Here is a 6,197-nt window from a genome sequence, read left to right as displayed (position 1 = left end):
ATATATATATATATATATATATATACATACACACACACACACATATATATATATATATATATGTGTGTGTATAAGATACCATATCAAAATTCTCCATTTCCCAACTCTCTACTCGAACCTTTCACTGCTATTTTCTGTCAAGAAATGCATTTATTTATGAATATTTTACAACTAAACGGGTACTTGATATACAAAATACAGGATTATTACACTGTTTGTCACTGCCATGAAATTTAACATAATTTATAGATTTGTTTACTTAAATCCACCACAAGCAAAGTAATGAAATTAAATTCATTAAATATGTACTTTGACATTCATGTTTTTCCCTGCATATAATTGCCTTACTAGTTTTGTACATAACTTCTATAGGGTAGATAACATTAATAAGTCCACTAGGATAATGAATTGCTTTTTAGCAATCTGTGAAAAATCCTACTCCCTAAAATTTTATGTCATAGCTTCTGTGCATATGGAAATTTTTGTGTATTTTGTTCTAGAATAGCTACAGAAACAGATTCTAACCCATAGGTTTTACACTTAAGAAAATTATTTTTCTTCTTTGGATTTTAATGTAACTGACATGCAAAACATACTCTCAATTATAGCATAGCTCAGGTGTTCATTACGTGTTTGCATAACACAACAGGGGTGGCCCATCACATTTTATTGCACTTGGTTATTTTTGCAACTAAACTCTCAGCAGGACTCATGCCTATAATGACTTTTATTACATCTTGAGAATGCAGTATAATTTCTAGAACATAGTCATAACCTTTGCAGGGGGTGACTTATTGAGTAATATCTATAGAACTGAAAATAATTGAATGCCTAGAGAATTGAGATAGGCATATTGCTTGTGTGAGGAAAAGAAATAAAAGAATTTGAAATATGCTGATCTCTTTTGCACATTTATTGAAAGTAGGTTCAATTCTAATACTATAGATTCTGGTTATAAAAGATTACAGTTATACTTTCCTATCTGACCACTCCTTCCAGTTTCTTCCCACCTCCACTCCCTTCCTAATCTACTCCTTTACTGTCTCACTTTAGAAAAGAGCAAACAGGCTTCCAAGAGCCAACATCTAAACAAGACAAAATGAAATACAATAAGATGAAGCAAAAGCTATCATATTAAAGTTGGATATGGCAACCCAACAGAAGGAAAAGACCTGGGAGTGGGTACAAGATTCATAGAACCATTTGTTCTCACAGTCTAGTAATAATTCAAAGCTAGTTTATATATATATATATATATATATATATATATAAAACTAAATCTCCAACCCAAATATGCCCCAGAAATGAAAACATGACTCAATTAATATGAATATATGTTGTGTGCCTAGATTGGGCAGATCTACTGCTATACTACCATCTTCGACATCTATGTGGAACTTGAGGTTTCTCCAGGCCTCCTCCTCCTCCTCCTCCTCCTCCTCCTCCTCCTCCTCCTCCTCCTCCTCCTCCTCCTCCTCCTCCTCCTCTGCATCCTTTTCCTCTTGCATTTTCTCCTTCTTCACTCTCCACTTTCTGCTCCACCTTCCCTTTTATCTGCTCAATCATCAGCTCTCCTTTATTTTACAAATTAAGGTGGGAACCAGATTTTCAGGAAATCATCAGAGTCCTGACTCCTTCCTTCTTGGCAGCCACTCACTGGAGAACAGAATTAACATCAAAGATAATTAGCCCCAGGGCTATCCACAGCATATATATGTACTAGAAGATGTTGTAAAGACCCATAAAGACGCTGTGATTGTTGCTTCAGTCTCTGTGAGTTTATATACTCCTTGCTTTGTTGTTGCAGGATAGCTGATCACACCATGAACACCAATATTGTGCTATCTACAGAATAAAAGCTGTGTCTACTTGTGGTATGGCTCACTTTTAGTACACACATTTAATCCCAAATAATGAAGATAAATCTAATTTGTAGAAAGAAGCACCCAAGTTTGAAAGTGATGCCTTATTGAGTGGAGAAAATGGCAAATCACAGATATAGGACAGAATAGGACATATAGAACTCTCAAGAGAAGATCTAGGAAAGAGAAGCTACTTAAGAGAGCAGCACAGAGAGAGAAAAAGAAAGGAGAAGAAGGCAGTGTTACAAAGAGAGATCTACAGAGACAGGTTGTTTCTAATTTCTGGTTATAATGAACAAAGCTGCAATAAGCATGACTGAGCAAGTGTTCTTGTGGTATCATGAAGTGTAATTTGTGTTTATTCACAAGAGAAGTATAGCTGTACCTCAAGGTAGAATGGTTTCCACCTTTTGCAAGAATGATCACATAGATTTCCATAGTGTCTGTACAAGTTTGCATTTCCATTAGCAAAGGAGGAGTATTCTCTTTGCTCCACACCAACTCCAAATTTAGGTGTTCCTTGAAGTATTGACTTTAGTCATTCTGGCAGGTATAAGATGGAATCTCAACATGGTTTTGATTTGAATTTCCCTGATGGCTAAAGATGTTAAACATGTTTTAAATGTTTGTCAGCAATTAGAGATTCTTCTGTTGAGAATTCTCTGTTTAGATCATTAACATATTTTTAAATTTGATTATTAGGTTTGTTGATGCCTAGTTTCTTGAGTTTTTTTTTTTAATTAATATTTTTTATTACATATTTTCCTCAATTACATTTCCAGTGCTATCCCAAAAGACCCCATACCCTCCCCCCCACTTCCCTACCCACTCATTCCCATTTTTTTTTTGGCCCTGGCGTTCCCCTGTACTGGGGCATATAGAGTTTGCCTGTCCAATGGGCCTCTCTTTCCAGTGATGGCCGACTAGGCCATCTTTTGATACATATGCAGCTAGAGTCAAGAGCTCCAGAGTGCTGGTTAGTTCATAATGTTGTTCCACCTATAGGGTTGCAGATCCCTTTAGCTCCTTGGGTACTTTCTCTAGCTCCTCCATTGGGAGCCCTGTGATCCATCCAATAGCTGACTGTGAGCATCCACTTCTGTTATAAAACCAGAGACATTGAGTTTTTTATATATTTCAGATATTAGTACTCTATCATATGGGTAACTTATAATTTTTCCATTCTATAGGCTGCTTCCTTCTTCTATTAAAAGCGTGGCTTCTCTTACAGAAACAAATTTTTAGTTTCATAAAATCCCATTTTTTTAATTACATATTTTCTTCAATTTCATTTCCAATGCTATCCCAAAAGTCCCCCCCCCCAACTCCCCTACCCACCCATTCCCATTTTTTGGCCCTGGCATTCCCCTGTACTGGGGCATATAACGTTTGCCTGACCAATGGGCCTCTCTTTCCAGTGATGGCTGACTAGGTCATCTTTTGATACATATGCAGCTAGAGTAAAGAGCTCTGGGGTACTGGTTAGTTCATAATGTTGTTCCTCTGATAGGGTTGCAGATCTCTTTAGCTCCTTGGATACTTTCTCTAGATCCTCCATTGGGGGCCCTGTGATCCATCCAATAGTTGACTGTGAGCATCCACTTCTGTGTTTGCTAGGCCCCGGCCTAGTCTCACAAGGGACAACTATATCACCGTTCTTGCAAAATCCCATTTACTAATTGTTGATCTCAATTCCTGTGCTATAAGTGTTCTGTTCAGAAAGCTTTCTCCTGTGCTACTGCATTTAAGGTTAATCTCCAATTTCCTTTCTATCCTGTTTGGTGATGCTGGTTTTATGTTGAGGTCTTCGATCTACTTGGGCCTAAATTTTGTTCAGGGTGAAAAATAAGGATCTATTTACCTTCTTCTAAATGCAGAAATCCAGTTGTAACAGCACCATTTGTTTAAGATGCTGCCTTTTCCCCAGTGTGTATTTCTGGTTTCTTCATTTAAAAAATCAGAATTTATGTTTGGTTCTTCAATTCAATTACATTCCATTGATCAATATTAACAGATTTTATGCCAGAATTGTTCAGGATTGTTTTGGGTTTTCTGTGTTTTCTGTTTTTCCATATGACAGTGAGAAATGACATTTCTATGTCTGTAAAAATAGGTATTGTAATTATTATGGTGATTACATTAATTAGTACATTGATTCATCATGTACCCAGCTAATTAGCTGAAAAGTTAATCAGTTGTAGGAGTTCCCTAGTGGACATTTTAGGGTTACAAATATATACTATCATATTATCTGCTAAAAAGGGATACTTTGACTTCTTCCTTTCCAATTTGTATTCCATTAATTTCCATCAGTTGTTTTATTGCTCTAGCTAAAACTTCAAGTACTATTTTGAATAGATATGGGGAAAGTGGAATCCTTGTTTGTGTCTTTCACAAACTTGGGTGTCCTGCTTTTGAGGCACAGATACTAGGAATTGAAATGGTAATTGCCTACCCCAGGCATTGTGGCCAGATATGCTCTAAAACACCCAATCTCCAGACATGAGTGTCACTACAATGGGCAAATGTATGATGGAGAGATGGGAAAGATGCAGTACACTGTGGAGTAATGGACTAGAAAGTAAAGCCAACAGGTTCATATACTATGAAGAAAAATGGAACAAGAGACTGGCTGGCACTGAGAAACAAGTGGATATAAGAAAGCCATGCATATGCAGCTAGAGATATGAGCTCTGGGGGTACTGGTTAGTTCATATTGTTGTTCCACCTATAGGGTTGCAGACCTCTTCAGCTCCTTGGGTACTTTCTCTAGCTCCTCCATTGGGGACCCTGTGTTCCATCCTATAGATGACTGTGAGCATCCACTTCTGTATTTGCCAGGCACTGGCATAGCCTCACAAGAGACAGCTATATCAGGGTCCTTTCAGCAAAATCTTGCTGGCATATGCAATAGTGTCTGGGTTTGGTGGCTGATTATGGGATGGATCCCCGATGGGGTAGTCTCAGGATGGCCCATACTTTTGTCTTAGCTCCAAACTTTGTCTCTGTAAATCCTTCCATGGGTGTTTTGGTCTTGCAAACTTTATATGCCCCAGTACAGGGGAATGCCAGGGCCAAGAAGTGGGAATGGGTGGATAGGGGAGTAGCGTGAGGGAGGGTATAGGGAACTTTCAGGATAGCATTTGAAATGTAAATAAAGAAAATATCTAATAAAAAATGATTGATGACATAAAAGAAAGAAAGGAAGGAAGGAAGGAAGGAAGGAAGGAAGGAAGAAAGAAAGAAAGAAAGAAAGAAAGAAAGAAAGAAAGAAAGAAAGAAAGAAAGAAAGAGAAAAAGCCATCCATAGGTCTTTGCCAGGTTGTTATCAAAAGCCATGACTGAGGCTATGCAGATGGGGTCATTATCTATGCCTGTGATCTGAGTTACCATAAAAGGTCAATAGTATGTCTAATGGGGGACAACTTGGGATATCCACATGGGTGGACGTCTGAGAATGGTGCTTCTGTGGTGGAAATACTGATCTGAATGTCCTGTGATGCCACCTGAGGACATTGAGACATCCAGGTGCATGGTGCTGCAGGGAGAGATTATTTCATTTGCTTCCCTATAGCACTGGGGGTATCTTTTGCTATGTTGATTTTTCAGGCCTGCTTTACCACCAAAGGCCATGCAGTGTCTCTGATCTGAATTGCTGCCAGAGTCTTTGTGTGGAGCTTTCCCTGCTCCTTGACAGCCAATACACTGGGAAAGCTGGCTACACCACCAACCTGAGCAACACAATAGAGCTGACCCCGGAAGCAGGGAAGAGGGGAGCCATCCTGAGAGCAGTTGGCTCTGCCACTCATCTGCCTTGAGGTGGCATGGGTGAAGGAGATATGTACCACCCCTCCATACCTTGCTGCACACCTTGACACCTGAGGCAGGCAGAATTGCTGGACCCAAGATCCTGTAAGCAAGAGAACGGGCCGGCCCCTCGAGGGCTACATCACTAGGAAAAATGGGCCCTGAGCCTCACCTTGATAGCGCAGTACAGTTGACCCTGGTGGCAGAGGATGGAGTGAGCTGGCCTTGAGGGCTTGAACACAGAAGAACTGCCACTGTACCTTGTCATGGCATAGGGTAGCATGGATGAAGGAGCAATGCTCTTCTCCCTTCCTCATCCCTAGCTATATGTGGAAGGGAGGAGAGTTGACCCCTAGGTCTTAAGAGTGGGAGAAATGCCCCAGCCCCTTCCTGGCTGAAGCATCCAGGGGAACAGGCCCTAGACCTCTCCTGGACAGCAGCCTAGAGCTAGCCCTGATGGCAAAGGAGCAAGTGAGCTGGCTTAAGGATGTCAGAGTAGGATGAGTGGCCCTACCCCTTTTCAAGTGC

This window comes from Mus musculus, chromosome 10 (genome assembly GCF_000001635.26).
Source record: "Mus musculus strain C57BL/6J chromosome 10, GRCm38.p6 C57BL/6J".
In the NCBI taxonomy this organism is placed as follows: Eukaryota; Metazoa; Chordata; class Mammalia; order Rodentia; family Muridae; genus Mus; species Mus musculus.
The sequence above is the reverse complement of the archived record's forward strand: the minus strand, read 5'-3'. Positions refer to the sequence as shown.